General features: G+C 41.1%; 1 protein-coding gene across 1 annotated transcript in view; it reads right to left on the bottom strand.

Annotated features, from left to right (window-relative positions):
- The window catches only part of LRRC8C (leucine rich repeat containing 8 VRAC subunit C), a 72197-nt gene extending 67717 nt beyond the window's left edge, over nt 1–4480 (bottom strand). The window contains exon 1 of the mRNA XM_033115399.1: nt 4226–4480. The gene's annotated coding sequence lies outside the window, so the exon portion shown is untranslated. The remainder of the gene's footprint in view (nt 1–4225) is intronic.
- Nucleotides 4481–19185: the final 14705 nt, after the last annotated feature.

The following is a 19185-nucleotide window of genomic DNA, read 5'->3' as shown; positions in this document are numbered from 1 at the left end:
CACCTGGACTGTTACCCCATCTGAAATGCCAAACTACTCAAACACTGTTGACGTGCTCAATATACCTACTAAGGAGCTTATTGTACCACCATGGGAGCAATTTATTAATGAAACATCTCTTTCTTACATGGTACCTAATGGCCAAGACTTTGTTTAAGAACTATGGCCTTCCAGTAAATATAATGCCAGTGAAATGTGTGGAGAAGGCTGGGACAAACAAGTCCCAAAATAAAGAGGAAGGTGCCACTAACAATCATGCAACAGAGTCAAATAATTGGGTGTCTTCCCTGATTACTGTAAGATTCTCTCTCAGAATATCTGACTCATCTTTCATTCAGGAAATAGAAACCACTTAGGTTTTATAAACAAGGCAAAAAATGTAAAGAAATAGAAAATGTCCCTGTTCTCAAAATCTTCACAGTCTTTCATAGTATATTACTTGGGCAAATAACTAAAAAGTGTGTTTTTTTAAAAAAAAATTATTTTAAAAAGCATTAGGGGTGCATGTTGTCTGAATTATAAGTGAACAAAGGATTTAAAATGGAAGGTTCATGAGCTCAGGAAGGATGCAGCATTTAGGCTGAGCCCTGAAGGAGACACAGAATTTCAGCTGGTACAGTTTTGTTTAAGAGTGAGGTGTGTGGAGGGGAGACACTGGGTTTGTCATGGTGCCTTCCCTGAGTGATAAGCAAAGCTGAGAAATCAGTAGAGGTAGAAAACAGGAAATGTTTTTGCCAAAACATACAAATTCCAACCAACTGAAACATAGCTAGTAAAATTCTAAAAAATGTGCAGAATGGAACAACGGAAAAACTACATAAGGTGAGTACATGTTTATAAGTCAGGACTACAAAAAAAGGATGTGATTCAAAAGTTAAAGATGTTAAAAACTGGATTAGACCTTTGTATAGCCATATAAAGAGTGAATCACGGACAGCACTGACTAATCACTATATGCACATAAAACATACAGAAAGTGAAAAAGTGTATAAATTTTAATCAGTGCTGGAATACAAGGGTGTTAATCCCTCCCATTTACTAAGCACCTACTAGGTGACAGGAGCTGCCCTTTGTATGCATTGTTATATGTAATTGGACAATGATCTAGCCAGGTAGGCTTTAGGAACCCCATTATATATGAGGAAACTGGGGCTCAGGGAAATTGAATAATGAGAATTAGTTGGCACTCCTACTGTACAGTAGAGTCAGGATTTGATACCAGCTTTCCTGTTTGGAAGTTACAAAATAGCCACGGGGATATAACCCCATGCCAATCTAGAATGATTTATATTTTAAGATAAATTAAATGGATTCAAGGATACCTCCATAGTAATGTCACCCTCACTGGTTGCAATATGGTTTCCTGAGTGATCCAGGGCTGGAGATACAGCTGCACTCCAGGGTAGAAAGTCTTTGGGAGTGTGATGTATGTAGCCCATGAGGCGATCATCTTCATGTGGATGAGAACAGCTGATGAGCAGAAGTGAAACGTCCACTAGGTTAAGCTTTTAATCAGTCATTTAATAGAGATCAGTGGCAAGAACAGCGGTTTGGGAAACAGATGGCCCTGATTTCAAATTTGAATTCTGCTATACGTATACCAGTTACATGAAAAATGCTGGACACGTGACTTCACTTCTTTGACCTCAGTTTTTTCATAACGTCATAATGTAAGTTAACAGTAAACGTATGTAGGAAAAAAAGAGGGAGCTTTTGATAATGGAGAAGTACATCATTCAGGCTAAAAAGGTTTGGCCTCATTCAGGTGTTAATTTAACTGAATGATCTTGGGCAAGTCACAAACTCTGAGCCTCTTTCTTGTTTTAAAATTTTTGTTGTTGTTCAGTTACAGTTGATGTTCAGTATTATTTTATATTAGTTCAGGTGTACAGCATAGTGGTTAGACATTTATATAATTTATGTGCTGATCCCCCTAATTAGTCCAGTACCCACCTGGCCCAACTATACACAGTTGTTGCAACATTACTGATTATATTCTCTATGCTGTACTTTACATCCCAGTAACTGTTTTGTAACTACCAATTTGTATATCTCAATCCATTCACTTTTTTTCACCCACTGAGGCTCTTTCTTGGTGAAATGTGGATGGCATCATTTACCTTTAGGGTGTGTTGTAAGATTCTGAGATAATGCGTGTCAGGTACCTAGAGCAGCTAGACTATATTATAGTAATGTACTATATTTAAATCATTAATACCATGCTTGACAAAATATGTATAAGTTTCCATCCCATTTCTTTTTAAACTTGGGCTTTATTATAATGTTATTGGTGACTATCACTTAAAAATACTACTACTACAACTTAAAAATACACTACTAAAAATCATAACAATTTGGTAAAAATTGGGTACCTTAGAAGTTAAAAATATTGCTAACTTTGTATTCTTTTGGAAAGATAAACTTTGTATAAGTGTAAAATTATTCATTCTTTTCTTACAGTCCCCATACATGTTTTTTTGCTAAACGTGTTCCCTTCTAAAAACATATTTCTTTAAGTAAAGTGCTCAGTTAATCTGAGAAATAAGACATTAGTACCATTAACAAAGGCTTCGGTAATTCTATTCATAAGAAAATTGTTAAACATGCTATCTGATAGGTCTGTTGGATTAGTGGGCCCTATTTGTGGTCAATATCTATTATCTGAACCATGGAAAATATCCATCCTTGCAAAGCTACTTCCCATCTCCCCCCAACCCCTTAAAAGCAAACAAACAATGTAACCTAGAAAATGAGTTTAATCAAAACCAATCAGGGTTACACCCTTGGTCTTTCCTATTTAAACAAGTCACCAAAAAATGCAACAAAAAATGCAAACATCACCGATTATAGTTGTATACATCTAATCTGTTATCTATGTCCACACATCCAACACAAGGTTTATGAATCTGAACAAATTTGTGAAGTTCAGCTTTCCTTTTGGGTTTACACAAGTCATTTAAAAAATAGAATGTACACACCTATAAAGCTGATTGGCCTTGGCGATTTTGCAGTGTTGTTCCCACTTCCCACTTTCTCATTTGGTGGCCTTTTTAATGACTTATCCATGAAGAAGGCTCAAGTATGCCTTAGAGAACTACTACATACCTGTCAGGAATTGTGACCGTTGCTTAAGGCTACATTTCCTACATTACTGAGGGCTGGTAAGAAGTGTGTGATTAACATGGGACTGCCATTTCCTGTACCTATTCCTCCTCTATAAGGCTGCGTTAAATGGGGTCATTCAAACCTCCCTCTGCCCCAATGTCAGCACTCCCACAAAGATTGATTGACTCTCATTTTTTATTTTTAGGGGTATGGGGGACATGAAAGTGTTTCCTAACTGGTTTGCTGGGAGTTTAAAATGCTTTAAACGAATCTGAAACCAAGTGAATTTGGCCCCAACACTCAAACATCCGTCCTGGGATGGGGGCTAGGTGTCGGTGTTTTGAAAGAACTAGAATCCGATATACACAGGACGGCATGGGGTGGGGGAGGGAAGAATTGGCTGAGGGAGAAAGGAAAGGAATTAGCGTCTACAGAGCACATCCTAAGGTTCCTGAGTTGCTCATGCCATCCCTAACCACCTCCTTGCTGGGAACCAGTTGGAAAGGGAAAGACTGGCGAGCCTGGGTTTGGGTCCAAGGCAGTGGTCCTGGCCTCACACGCCGGCCTAGACACCTGGCTTGTGGGGCCCGCGCAATCCGGCTCGACCCTCTCTTCCCTCGGGTCCTGCAAGGAAGCGGCATCGTGCTCTCGGTCCCTTCGGAGACCTTCAAATTCCTCTCCCCAAAGTGCTAACTTCAGGGGCTCGGGGATAGCAAGGGGAGAGCAGACCAGAAGAGACAGGCCCTGGGGTCTCGGGAATTTTTTGGGCTGTAAAGAACGACGACCGTCCCCGGCGGTGGCCCCGTTTTCTCCTTGTCCCCCCCTCCCCCAAGTCCGCAGAACCTGCCGCGGCCGCGCTGCGCTTGGCGCCAGGCGGCTGACCCGCGCCCGGACGCAAGGGTGGGTGGGGTAGGTGTTGGCGGGTCCCTGAGCCCTAGCAGCGAATGGCTCCAGGGACCACACACTGGGTAGGCGACTACACTCAGCCCGCCGGAGAGCCGGGAGAAGGCAGGGACGCGAGCGAGGCGGGGCGAGTCCTGGCTCCAGCGCACCTAGCGGACCGAGCCCGCCATCCTCTGTGGGCCACCCCTCTCCATCCCTCCGCGGTCCCCGCCCTTACCTCTGGGCGCGAGGGTGCCGGCTGCGGAGGGTGCTGGGGAGCTCCGAGCTGTCTCTCGTCCGGGATCAGAGGCGGCCAGCGACAGCAGGGTCACCCGCGGAGCCGCTGCTCATGGTTTGTCGCGCCCAGAGCTCTGCGGCCGCGGCCACGGCGGCGCCTTCCTCCTAGTCCTCTTCGCGGGCTCCGAGCCGGGACGCAGCTAACGCCTTGGCCCCGCAGCCCTCCTCCCCTCCGCCTCCCCGGCGCAGACGGAGCCGCCTCCAGCGCCGCCCCGCGCGCAGCCGGGCCAGCGGCAGCCAGCGCCGCCCAGCGCCCGGCCCCGGGGTCGCCGCCGCCGCCCGCCAGCCCACCCCGCGATCCCCGTCCCGCTGTGACGCAGGCCGCGTGCCCGGGCACTTCCTCCCCTGCAGAGAGCACCCGGCGCCGGGACCAGCCGGCGAGGGCTGCCGCCCGCCGCTGGGGACTTTCTTAAGGCCGTGAAAAAAAATCCTCCCACTGCTTCCCGGCTGGGCCACTGCGGCCTCTGATCCGCCCACCCGGCGTCTCCGCAGTGGGGAATCGACCGGGTCTCGTACCTTCCCTACCGTCCCTAACTATGCGCGGAAAACCCGAGGCGTCTCTGCGCGCAGCGTTTGATCCGCTATCGCAGCCTTCTCGCGGGTAAGTTAGATTGGGGGAAGCTACCGCTAAAGATAGCCCTTGTGGGAATTCCCGGGATGGACTGGGGTTACTGTAGAGATAATCCCGCCTCCTTATTTCCCTACCCCCCTAAAAACAGAAGAGTGGGAGGGGTCGTGGGACCCATTGAGGTAGACACAGAAGGAAGAAGGCAAAAGCCAATTTCTCGGGACCTGAAGCCCATCAGCCCTTTGACACACGAGTTTCCTCTCTGGCAGGAACCCCCGTGTTCCCGGACGCTGACAGCCGGCTCCCTGATCTCTCAGCAGCAGGTTCTCGGGATGCTGAAATTGAATGCGCCGCCTACAATTTCATGCCGTGCAAAAAGGATGTGCATGACTGTGCACATCAAAACCACCTGTTGTTTAAGAGTATGGGGGAGGCGTTCGCCATTATTTATTGATCTGAACCATGCTTTTCTTCTCCCCATCCCCCTACCCAATTTTAGGCTGAAAAAGCAAACTGCCTTCTTGAAAGCTGACAGCTATCTATACGGAAAATCTTCTGCCCGGTGGAAAAAAAAAACAACAAACGCACAGACAAGGTTACTAAGTAACATAAAGTCTTCTGGGATGCCTTATCAATACCATCTATTCTACGAGCACCAAAAACTAAACTGTTGCTCTAACTTGGCAGTCAGGAAATGACCGATGTTCGTGAATAGAGCAATTAATGGACAGCTAATCGTCTTTCGCTAGTTGGTTTGTTCTTCTACAACAAACCTTAAGAAAGCAGGCACCTCCTATTACCCCATTTCTATTTTCAAGCTAAATTGAAAATTTGTCCAAAAGTTATGCTCTTCGGCTTTTAACTGCTTTCCCCCTATTTTCCCCGCTAGTGGCAAATTCCTTACACTTTTCCAATTCCAGTACTGTTGTTGGATTTCCTTCCCAGAAGACAATCTTGAACCCTCTTAGGCCTTGGGGGATGATTATAACACCAGCCTTAACCTAGATCAAGACTGTAATCTAGGGTGGGGACTTCCTCCTAGATAGAAGGTGGAAAAATTTGTAGAGTGTTCGTAGGGAAAAGGCAGAAGCTGACTTTAAGAATTTGCTAAAAGAATTTGAGTACCTTGCAAGCCAGCAGGTACTATCTAAGGTAGCCTCATCTCTTAAATATATTTAAACCCTCAATGAGACAAGTACTAAGGGCACATACCTCCTGTGGCGGGCCTTATTCTGCAAATGCTTTCTGAGTGCACCTCTATCCTTCTTGTACCGCTGGCACCTGACCTCAAGCTTAGGCAACCCTGTAATGCTCCCTCACTACCCACTGTCAAGGAACCATTCAAGCCTAGACTTTGGACTCAGGTGAACCAGAAATAAATCCCTACTCTTCCTGTGTAAATGTAAGGAAGTAACTGCTACTCTTTTTCTTCCATCATCAGTGATATAACTATAGTATTATAGGGTACTATGAGAATTAGATAACATGCTTCAAGCAGCAAGAACAATGCCAAGAACTTTATAAGTAGTTAATAAAGGTAGTTGTCATGTACGCTCATGAGTCCTCATAGCCCTGAAATCAAAAGGACTTTGAACAGCAACAATGTTTGGAAACGGGATAAAAGCCCCACAAGTTAAGTCTCCTCACTCTCCCCCTCCACTGGCTTAATTGCAGTGCTTTTGTCTACTCTGCTTTCTAATAGGGTGAACTGGACAGTTCTACATGCAGTCAATTGATTCATATACACACTACAGTCTGAGAGGCACGAAGTCTGAAAACCAATGTGTTATACTGCTTAGTTCACCTCTTTACTTTTTATCTTTTAATTTCATAGCATGTAAACCTTAAGTCTAGTCACCTCACCTCAGTAAACCTAACTCAAATCAACTACTATAGTTATCAGTAAAACACCAGGAGAATCACCAATTAGCCTACTTCTGTGAATGCTGGACCTTGAGTGTCTCAAAGAAGTATAAGGCTTATTCCCTGACTTCAAGGTATTCACAGAGCATGGGAGAGAGCATGGGTCACAATAAACCATTTCAAACTAAATGTGGTTGAAGTTCAGAGAAAGGAGAGGGCACTGTGGGTTAGGTGAACTGTGTATACAGAGCCACCACCTTGAACTTTCACTTAATAGCCAATTCTTTAGGCCAAAGTTTGACATTCTAGATGGGCTTCCAGAGTGAGTTCGCACACTTAGACTCCACAGTGTTACAAGTTAACCATGTACTAGCGGACAATAGGGAGCAGAACTAGATCTTTCCGAGCAATGCAGGGCCCTGGTAAGTGATTTGGAATGATACAGATCTGGGCTCAAATCTGGGGTCGAATACTCAGTAGCTATGTGACTGAGCTTCTTAATCTTTGAACCACCTGTCTATTGGAACATCAGTACCTACTTTTTAAGGTTCTAGTGAGATTTAGAAAAAAGTGCAACTTCTCTAGTGGGTCGTATGGCAATAGTATTTATAGTACGTTGGTTTGTTGTTAGCTAAAAGAAAATGCAAGCTGGGCTATATCATTCCTTGAAGGCATATTTCAAAAGTTGCCTTCTCTGTGAAATTTCTGCAGGCTCCTGACAGTTCTCCCTTCCTCGTGCTCCCACAGCACTTACTATTTATACTTACTTTGGTGTGCTGCTATTCATCCATATCTATCTATCTATCTATCTATCTATCTATCTATCTATCTATCTATCTATCTATCTATCTAGATATCTGTCTAGATATCTAGATAGATAGATATCTATCTATTTATATATTTTTTAATTGGGGCAGGGGTACAGGACTTTATTGGGGAACAGTGTGTACTTCCAGGACTTTTTTCCAAGTCAAGTTGTTGTCCTTTCAATCTTAGTTGTGGAGGGTGCCGTTCAGCTTCAAGTTGTTGTCCTTTCAGTCTTAGTTGTGGAGGGTGCAGCTCAGCTCCAGGTCCAGTTGCCGTTGCTAGTTGCAGGGAGCACAGCCCACCATCCCTTGCGGGACTGGAGGAATTGAAGTGGCAACCTTGTGGTTGAGAGCCCACTGGCCCATGTGGGAATTGAACCGGCAGCCTTCAGAGTTAGGAGCATGGAGCTCTAACCACCTGAGCCACCGGGCCGGCCCCTATATATATATATTTTTTACTCCGTCTTTATTCATCTCAATGCTGACACCTAGCATAGAGTCTGGTATTAAATATGCAAAGAACAAGTTTTAAAGTGTTTCTATTTCTTGTACTGGTTCAGACTTTCAGTGTAACTTGTATTAAATGGAAGGCTCTAGAACCTGAACCCTTTAGCTCAAAGAGTACACTAAAATATTATGTACATGTATCTGCTTAAACCTTGAATGTTTCAATGCTGGGCTTGTTCTTGAAACAACCTGCTATTCTTGTTTTGTTTTGTATTTGATGCCGGTTGATCCTGCCTAGTAATAGTGAAAGTAAAATCTAAATTCTAAACCAAAACCACCAGCATTTTCTGTTCGCCGTGTGCACATCGGCTCCCCAGACCATTTCTGAGCTTTGTGGGAAGGATGCGGAGCTAAGAGAAAACACTGTTGTTTTAAGTTTCTGTTGTTCATAACTGTTGCAACCATTAGCACTTTCTGAATTAAGAGCCACAAGATAAAACACACTTTTAGCAACAGTTTGGAAATCCTTGACTCTATGCCATTAAAAATGGTAGAACAGGGAGAGTTAAACCTCTCCTAGAAAAACGTCCTGTGAGACGGTTGCCCAAGAGGTAATGTGGTAAATGTGGTATTGACCCTAAAATGGCAGTTGAATTTGTGCCAGAGGAGAGGGTGGTGGTGCTAAGAACCTAAAAATAGGATACTATAAAACTTTGGGTCAAATTCTTCCAAAATCAGCTCTTTATATTTTAAACCCCTCAACACACACACACACACACACACACACACACACACACACACACACACACACGATAGAAGTGGCCAGTCCTATTAACTTGTGAGATATTCTTTGGAAATAATAACGGATAAGCACTTACTAGGTACATCCTCTGTACCAAGTAAATACTAACTTTATACGTGGGGTCTCATTTAATCACCATAGCTATCCCCTAGGTAGGCCATGTTATTTTCTCCTAGTGACAGAGGAAAGAGAGCCATATTCTAATCATGTAACTGCCAAAGGTCAGGTGACCAGTGAGTGGAAGAATTAGGATTTGGACCCAGGCAAGTCTAATTTTAGAGTTCTCATGCTTAACCTCTACTTAATCACATGGAAAATGTATGTTTATTTTTAAATTGAATCCATCAAGTATATTCGATAAGATTAATGATGTACTTTTTTAGTAGTTTTTGAAATTGCATTCATTTGGGCTTTCCCCAACAGTATACTTACATCCTAAACATGCCTACGTGAGGTGATGTTACAGCTTACTCTTTAATTGAAAAGCCTTTTATGATTGAAAGCAAACTTCTTAATGAAAGATCATAAAGTGTCTGTGGCTCTGAGTTTAGGCAATATGAACTATAACAGGCAGACAGCCTCATTCTAAGAATTATTGTTTACATGAGCCAGTGATAAATAAGTAACTTTCACATGGTAGATATGCAGTATACGTTTAAAGTAAAAAATGAGTTTGACATTTTCAGCACTGATTTTTTTTTGGTACCCAAATATCAGTAGTATAACTGCATTACTAAATAAAATTTGCTTGCTACTAAAATTTACATACAGCCACGGATCTAAAAACTTTCATGTATTAACTCATTAATTAAATCCACAAATGACTTAGCTCTAGTCCTGAACTGAATTATTCTAAAGATAATGAAATACCCTTAAGGGCTTTAGAACTTGCTTATTTATTAAATATATATATATATATATATATATATATATATATATATATATATATAAATACACATATATATATCTCCTAAGAAAAGTAACTCATTTTTCACAGGACTCAAATTTTCAGCCTTTTCTTGACACCAAATTGTATATAGAATGTACCATAGAATATCTCAGATTCAGTTAAACATTAACTTGCTTCAAATTTCAGTGACATCAGCCCTGACAAAGCACATAATTTCAAGCCTAAGCAATTGCTTTTTTCCTTTGACTAAGAAACTGCTCTCTCTCTCTTTGGAGCATAAAGATCTATGGCTCAAGAAACTTTATCAGAGCAGTGAAATTGAAGATGATGCTCTTATTACTTACATAAACATGACTCTCTCTTTGGAAAAGTATCATGGATGGTGCTTTGCGTACTTAGAAAATGCTATAACCATGCCCAGACGTGCTCTTCTCAAATATCCTACCCATACTGACACAAGATCCATTTTCGTGAGCCTTTTCGGAATTCACTTATTAATTTCCTAAATTTACTCAAGTTGTTTACCTCTCTGGGAAAAACAACAACAACAATAAGAAAGCCTGGATTGTTTGCTTTCTGGCTATCAGTGATAGCGATCATTAAATTGTCACTTTTACAAATATTAGTGACACAGTCATGAAGTGGGATTAATGAGACCTGTATTCCAGGCGTGACTCTGCCATAGACTAACTTTGTGACTTGCAACAAGTTTCTTAATATCTTTGGATCCTTAGTCTCCTTATCTGAAATGAAGGCAATGAAATAGGTGGTTTCTTAGGACTTGTTCAGTGCTAAAACTTTTCACATCGATCTTAAAATGATACATATTTATCTTGCCTAGATTTCAGTCAGTAATGGATATAATGTACCAAAATGTAATCAAGGAAGCAGGAAGCTGTTACCTGTGGGATATCTATCTAGAGCAGGACGGACTAGTCAGGCAACATCTTCCCAAAGCGCCTTCGTCTTCCACCACCCATTGCCAGTGAGACAGCACCTTTCATGGACCAAAGCATTTCCAAGCTGCTTTCTGTAGAACTCTACCCTTTGAGTACTCTACGAAATAGGGGTCTGTGGTCAAATTCATTTGGGGAATACTATTTCGCTCTTGGAGATGCACAATGTATATTAACAAGCTTAGGGCTCTGAGGAGTCCTGCTGTAAAGATACTTGTTAACTTTCCTGAACCTAACATTTGTCTAACTTCATTTGATCATGGAACTATTTCCTTTGTCACATCTGTTAACATTCCAGGAAGAATAAAATCTCTCAGAATAGAATTCCTGAATTGTTATTCTAGAGTTAAAGACTACAGAACCTTTATAAGACTTTTTTTCTTTGGAAAGATGGGCCCTATTCACTCATTTAATGAATGCCTACCAAGAGAAGACCTTTTGGAAGACGTTTTCTGCAGCTATTCTCCTTACAAACATCAGCCGTAATAGAGTGCCTGTCATCTTTAATAGGACAAAGAGCACTCATTCTCACTGGTAATAGTGTAGACCTATTTTTTTTTTCCACACTGAAGAATATTCCCTTGTCTTTACATAGTTTTGTTAGCCTCTGGATTCTTTTACACCCTTTTAGAAATAGTTAAAACTAGTGTAAGCAAACACATACCTTCAAAGGGCAGGCATAGGATAGATAGTTTAATGACTGTTGGGGGACATTTGTCCATGTGTCTCTGGGATTTCTGCACGTGTTGTGAGCAAGGCACTGTACATCTTGCGAGCAAGATGCTCTTTCTTTCAGACTAAATTTTCAAGGATATTTATATAGTGAACAGCCTTGGAAAATGAAGTCAATATTTCCCTCTGGAGCAAAGGGCAAGCATACTTACTGTCCAGTATAATAGTGTTTCTCTCCAGGGAAAAGCACGGGCATACTTACACACATTAACAAAAGATTCACATTCCCTAAGTTCATGGTTCCTCTCTGTAACACAACCTACTGTTACTGTGGTAGGGCTCCAGGAACAGACACAAAAATGCCGATACACTGACTAGTGCTATTGCTGTGAGTAATAAACTTTCATTTATCTTTGACTCAGGAGTTTCATGTCTTCTTGCAGCATCCAAGAAACTGTTTTTTAGCTTGCCAGGAATAAAGTCTTAGACTTTTCACAGTTTTTGATAATCACTGGCTTTTTTTCTCCCTGTGAAGTAAACATTAGTAGAAAAACTTTATATCTTGAGGTGTTCTCCCTCCCTAAATCATCCCTGGTCTTATCAATATTCTCTCCTATGAGTGCTTCTCTAGGCCTGTTGTAGTATTTATACGCATCCATACCTGTTTCTGAGGAATATTCAATGGAGGGCTACTAGAAGTGATACAGTCTGATTATAGAATATCAAAGAAAGGCATCATGACATGAACAATTTCTGTCCAGCATGATAATATTTCATTAAAATGGTTATAAAATATTTTATGTTCTTGCTTGTTTTTTTAAAGGAATTTAAAAATTAATCCTCAATGAAAACAAAGTACCATCTTACAGTAAAGAATGGATATGTGGGGGGCGGGGTGGGTGACATACTTCTGAGTAAGTGTACTGATTGCTTTCGAGAGCAATGTAGAAAGAGGAAAAGACTAGAGTTCAGATAAGATAAATTGCTTCACGTCACCAAAGGGAGAATCATTTTACCACAAAATGAAAACAACTGTGGTTGTATTTAGGAAACGGCAAAAAATCCAGATTTCTTGAATGTCAGCAATATTCTTCAGCTTGTAAAATGCTCCCAAAAACAACTATTTACATCTGATCTGATATAATTTCATATTAACTGTTGATTTCATTGGCTAAACCAAAACTCAAAATTATGCTTTCTGCGATAATGCTATTGATCCATTGCTTTCAAACAAACATTTTCTGATTGAAACATTTTCAGGGACATTAGAATATAATAACAATAATAGGTTTGGGAGCAACCTGGTCTGGGAATTTAAGAGGAAGGCTGATGACTTGTGACAGTGATTTAAATGGCATAGTAGGGTAATAACATTTGTTGAATACTTTATTCCAGGCATGGTTTAAATCATTTTACATGTATTGTTTCATTTAACCCATGTAACAACACTACGAAGTAGGTACCATTACTGTCCCCGTTTCACAGATGGGGAGCCTGAGGCACAGATCAGTAATGTGACTTGCTCAAGGTCATGCTGCTAGTAAGTATAATAACAGAGCCAGGAACGGAGTCCAGGTGATCTGACTCCAAAGCCTACACTCTTACCACTACCTTTCTGCCTTATGACTTCAGAATTTTAAAAACTGCTGGAAAATGTAATTTCCTGCCGGCCCCAGAATGCTCAAGAGAAATAAATGTCGATTTCCTTGCTTCTTTGGAGTTTTATCTCCAGATTATTATCTTCCTAGATACAATGTTTTGTTTTTCATTTCTCTATAAGGAATATATTTCAGGACCATTAGGAGAAATTATGTCTGTTATCAGCCCATGTGGACAGAGATGGGAAATATTGTGTAGCCCATACTGAGTAGAGAGAGCCTCCAGTTATGGACACTCTAATCAAATTTCCACTTTGAAAGGTTCCACATAAGTTGTGATGTATATCAGACTCGTAACATAAGATGCATTTGAAAACTCACTGAATCTAAAACAAACACACAATAATGTTGAGTGTTTGTGTTTAAGTCTGTATCCAGAGAAGGAGGAAAAAGCGACAATATTTTGAATGTTATCAGTTCTTTACTAGGGCAGGCTTTAATTTTTCATAATCAGGAGTGGTGTTACTACCAGCCCCCAAACCACCCACAACTGCCAGTCCTCAGATGGCACATTATGACCTTGTCTAGACTAATAATCACATCACAATGCTTTTTCCTCAAATCAGACTGGCAGTTTAGCCCATCCAATCTCCCAAACCGCATAGAGGTAGGGGATAGTGGGGGCTTTTGAGGACTTTAAGGGGAAAGGCATTTTTTAAATCTTGGCTAACTGTTACTTAGCATGACGGGGAACTCATGTAATATACAGCATTTGTAGATTGCTGCCCAGCGTCTGAAACTCCAAAATGATTTGTGAAAACTATTGGTTAGGAAGGTTTCATGTAAAACTCTCTGTGATGTTAGATCTGTTCAGTGTTCTCAAGATGAGTGGTGTGGTACAAATTTCAGATGCAAGAGCAAGATGCACTGCTATGTCCCCTGCCACCATTTTCATATGAAAAATGAAAGAATGATCACGGTCTTTGCTGAACAAATTTTGTGGAGATTAGAGGGTATTTTTCTCCCTTCCTGTCAAGGCCTTGAAGAATCAAGAGTTGACTGGCTTTCTTCCTTCCTGTTTCTCAAGTCTAGAGTGAATCTAGAGGTTTGAGAAACAAGTGTGAATCCATCTCCTGATCTTTGTGAGACCTCAAGTAACTGCACAGAAGTAGTGTTAGTCCTTAACTAAAACGATTTACATTTATCTGGATTTTCGTTGCGTGCTTTTATAACTTATCATAACTGAATGCCTCTAGACCCAATGTGTTTTGGCAAAATTACCTTCCTAAATGTTGCAGTTGTTTACTGAGGGGACATACTAAACAAATTTGCACATGCCTTTCGTGGCTTTTGAACATGTCTTCATACCACCTTCTAATTTCTCTCACTTCCCTTTTCTCATGTCTCCATTCTCCTTCAACTTCCATCAGTCTTTAAATGTCCTATTCAAAAACTATCTCCATAAAGTTTTTCTAACACTTTCATTTCTGTAAACTCTTATGGCACTTAATCATCTTTTTATCCATAACTGTGAGAATTTGGATAAGTTACTTAACTTCTCAGAGTCTCAGTCTCTTCATAGATAAATAGGGATAATTATAGTACTTAATGGTGTGGTTATAAGGATTAGATAATTTAATACATGTGCCTTAGTACAGCACCTGATACATTGTAAACATGAGATAAATGTTAATTTGTATTAATATTCAACAGCTAATTCCATCTTCTCTTTTTCAACACTTTACATTTTTTTCTTGTTTCCCACATAGTGGGGGTTCAAAAATTATTGCTGACTTAATTATTTTAATATAATGTCAAAGGAGGAGTTTTTCCTTCAGGATTTTGTTTAATGATATTAACAAACATGAAGAGTTGCCAATTTCCAGCTTTCTTAAAAGTTAACATCTTGTAGCTTGATATATAGTAATTTTTTAAAAGTAAACGTAACAAGTTCTTATTGCCTGAATAAACTATATAACTTTTTACTATTTCATTTCTATTTCAATTTACCATATCACCCATAATACCTTAAAATAATTATTTCTCCCCACCAAAATTTAAACCCACAAAATTATTTTTTGAAAAATCCTTATCTAAAATATCATATTGCAGAACAGAAGGATTTCATATTGCAGATATAAATGATTTACTGTTTTATTTACTATTATGGAAAAAAACTTTTTCTGAGAATTTTGAAATATTATTTTTATGTTTTACTAAAATCTGCATGTGGGAAGAAATAGCTAGTTTTAATACATCGATATCACAGGTTCTCTTTTACACATGATTTACCCAGAGGTACATTCCACATCCTCCCGGCGCCTTCATGAATTTGTGATCCTCAAGGGGAGGGAGGGCCTTGTACTCAAAAGGGAACACATTTCAAAAAGCTGTTTGAAAGGTAATAATTGACAATATGCATTTTAAAACAGGAAAAGTTCTTCCATTTGAAGACAAGGGGAGACAACATTTTTGTTCAGAAGAACCAATGGGAATATGGCATGACAGTCAGGACAGGGGTCCTAAAGTTTGTTCAAGAGGTAAAATATTAAGATCTTTAATGTTAGTTGAGTTTTTAATGTTTAGAATACAAAGTTCTGTTACTCACAGAGAAGCCACTTTATCAATATTACTTGGATATCTTTAGAAAGCAGTTTAATTCTAGAAGTAGTTTTAACTTCTTGACCCGTTGTGTAGTATTTCATGTACTGGAGACAAAACTTTAAATGCTAAGTTGAAATCTTTCTTCAAAATCTCTCTCAGCTCCTACCTTTCCGTTTCCACTTCTGTTCCCCTACTTTAGCTCTCACCCCTTTGTGGCTATACAGTGCTACTGCCGTCTTCCCACTCTTTCCCTGTCTTAGTTTCATCCATACCACCCTCCATGCAATTCTCTTATTTATGTTCCAAAAGGACGACTCTCAGCACATATATTATGAATGGCTGGCCAATAGTTGCTGCTCAATAAATGATAATTTCCATTTGCTTTATGTGACTCTCCACTGCCCGAAGGATAAAGCTTAGACTTAAAAGCCCAGATGATTCATAAACAATAATAGGAGACTGGTATAATGGTATAAGGAAAAATATCTTTGGTCTTGGTCCCTGGTTCCTGGTCAGAGCTCCTACAACCTTTGGAACTTCCTGAGTGATGAGAGATCTTTGTTAAGCTAATGAGGTGACTCTTGTGGGCCTCTAGATAGTGTCAGGATGGCGGCTGGACATCCGAAAGACCAACCACGTGATTAGAGTGTTAGAATTTTGGTCCAGACTGACCTTCCCAGGGAAAGAGGGTTGCAGGGCTGGAGATTGAGTTCAGTCATGTGGCCGATGATTTCATCAACCATGTCTATGTAATGAAACCCCAATAAAAACTTTGGATACCAAGGCTCAGTGGAGCTTCCTGATTGGTGAACTCATAGGTGTGCCTGTAGGGTAATAGCCTTGAATCCATGGGAAGAGGATACAGAAGCTCTGCATTCTCTCCCAGGCTTGGCCCTAGGCATCTCATTTGGCTGCTTTTAAGTCATATCCTTCATAATAAAGTGTGATCATAAGTACAGCACTTTCTTGAGCTCTCTGAGTCATTCTAGTGACTTTATCAAATCTGAGCGAGTCGTGGAAGTTTAGAACTTATATCCATTTGGGCAGAAGTGTTGGTGGCCTCGGGACCTCCCAAGACTTGAGGCTTGCATCTGCAGTAAGGGCAATCCTATGGAGCACTTTGCCTTTAACCGTGGAGTTTGCAACAACTCTGGGTAGTCAGTGTCAGAACTGGGTTGGGGTAGAAACAGAACAGAGACAGTTTAACTAGCTATTACTGGAATCTACAGAAATAGAGGAAGTCACGAGTGCATGATTTTGTGTATCAGAGCTGTAAAAGACAGACTAATTTACTGTAGGTCTCCTCAGGGCCGCAAAATGACAATACTGCTTTCTGTAATTTGGCTTACGTACAACCTGTTGGGATGGCCTCATGCTAAAGAATCATGCCTGTGAGTCATTTGAAGACAAGAAGAGAACAAATATTTTGACTAGCCTAGGACAAGGCATTTGGAATACATTGTGATCAATGATCATAATTCCAGGAGGTTCTACCAATGGTTTATTTTGGCAGATGATAATATAAGTGTCCTTCTCCACTTAGTTTCTCTGGAAAACATTCCACCTAGGCAAGGCAACTAATCCTGGCTAAAGAGTTACAAGTCAATGGGTATGTTATGTGAAAAGATTTGGAATCCTCAGCAGCAGTCCTGAGAAGAATCCAGCTGCTAGTGCTGGTGATACTGGTTATGGGAGTAGGGAGGACTTCACCTGTTTATGATTGCCCACCAAGCGATCTGTTCTCCAGTTTTGGCAGGAAAACATAGCAACAGAGGGAAAGAAAATAGAAGCCGCAAGGCCCTGAGTACCTGTTGCCTACCAGGCTTGGCATAACTTAAGTGCTTTAACTTACGTTAGCTTCTTTCATCCTCATAACCTCCCTGAAGAGTAGGTATTGTCATTCTGTTTTACAGACACTCAAACTGTGGCTGTGAGTTCCCTGAGGCCTCATAGCTAATAGTTAGAGAACAAGCATTAGCATTCGGGGCTGTCCGATTCCAAATTTAAACTCTACACTCAACTTGACTAGTGAGCATCCAGCTTTGGGGCTCGCTCTGGCATGCCCAAGTCACACTCTGGGTTAGGAAAACAGAGAAAGGTTATCTTTTCCCCTTGACTTTGGGCAGGGGGTGGTCATGTGAATCAGCGCTCAACTTAGAGTAGAGTAAGTTCCTGAACCAATTTTTCCCAGAAGTCAGAGATTGCCACCGGCAAGATAATACTGAAATCCTTTTGCAGCCTTTTCTCTCAGCATTCTCTCTCTTTTTTTAAGGCAAATTGGTGCTAATTCTGGGGCAGGCGGGCAACAAGTAATCATCACAGCCTCCTAGAGACATCCTTGGTACAGCTGCCCGGGGCACACTTGGCTGTGTTTACAAAGCCTCTCCCCACTCCCCTGAATTAACGTCATCTAGTTTTTAGTAGCCAGCAGTGAGTTTTCCAGCAAAAATCCTTTATAGTGCATCTCACTGTCTACCAGTAGGTCGCCTAGAAAGTTCAAACTATGCTGAAACCACATTGGGAGGATGAGGCTGGGGGTCCTGCATTACTAAGTGCTTATTTGTCAGTAGTAGGTTGGCTTTTCCTAGCATGGTTGGTCAAGGACCTAACACTCTAGGACCTGGAGTGTAGGTGCCCAGTCCCCTGGTGGTGGAGACTCAAAGTAGTAGGACAAGCCATGCTGATCTTCGTAGTGTCACCTGGCCACCAGCAGGGTGGGCAGCCTAGGACAACATCTCACCTGTCTACCATTTTGAACAGCTGTGGAATGGAGCCTGGGCTGCAGACAGAGTGCAGCCACTCTCTAGATAACATCTCGAGCTGAACACACTCTCCCTCCCGATTCCTAAAGTTTCATGGCAGTTGATTTCCCATGGAAACAGCAGAAATCTGTTTTAATCATCGAGGCATTTTTAGTTTCCTAATTTGTATGGGAACCTGGAGATGCAGACATATGGTACATTCATTATCCCAGAAAGCTGTAGCTGAAAGAAAAATAGTTAAAGCCAGTCTTAAAACTGGAAACCTTCAGCATATGTCTTCAAATTACTTTCCTTAATCTCAGAGACTGTCAAAAATGCTGCCAAAAAAATTGTTTCTGTTTCAGCTCAGCAATGCTAGCCGAATTTGCATTTGAACCTTGGTGTGTGCTTCCCCCACAGCACAATGCAGCAGCTGGCCAGCTCTGGTGGTTGGATAGGGAGTCCTTCTTTCCTCCTGAACCAGATTGAGGGAGTTAAATGAGCACTAGCTGAATTCAAATCCTCACCTCATATTTACCAGTCCTGTGACTTTGGCTTAACCCTGAGCTTCTTTGGGCCTCATTATCTTTATCTGAAAATTTCACTCGAATCATTCATTGAGCATCTATTTGTGAGAGGCACTTTTCTAAAGACTGAGAAGATAGCAGTGAATAAAATAGGATCCCTGTCTTTGGAGAGTTAAGGTCTTATGTGCAGGAGATAAACAATAAAACAAATGAGTAGAAGGCATAATATGTTTACTGGGGATAAGGGTTACAGAGAAAAATAATGCAAGGAAAGGGAGTATTTGGGAAGGGCAATTACAAATTTAAAATACACTGGTGAAGGAAATCCTCATTAGCAAAGAGGCAGGTGAGGAAAGGCCTGAAAGAGGGGTAAGAGTGAGCCGTGCAAGTATCGGAGGAAGAATATT

Source organism: Rhinolophus ferrumequinum, chromosome 9 (genome assembly GCF_004115265.2).
Source record: "Rhinolophus ferrumequinum isolate MPI-CBG mRhiFer1 chromosome 9, mRhiFer1_v1.p, whole genome shotgun sequence".
Lineage (NCBI taxonomy): Eukaryota > Metazoa > Chordata > Mammalia > Chiroptera > Rhinolophidae > Rhinolophus > Rhinolophus ferrumequinum.
This window is presented reverse-complemented; position numbering and strand designations above follow the sequence as displayed.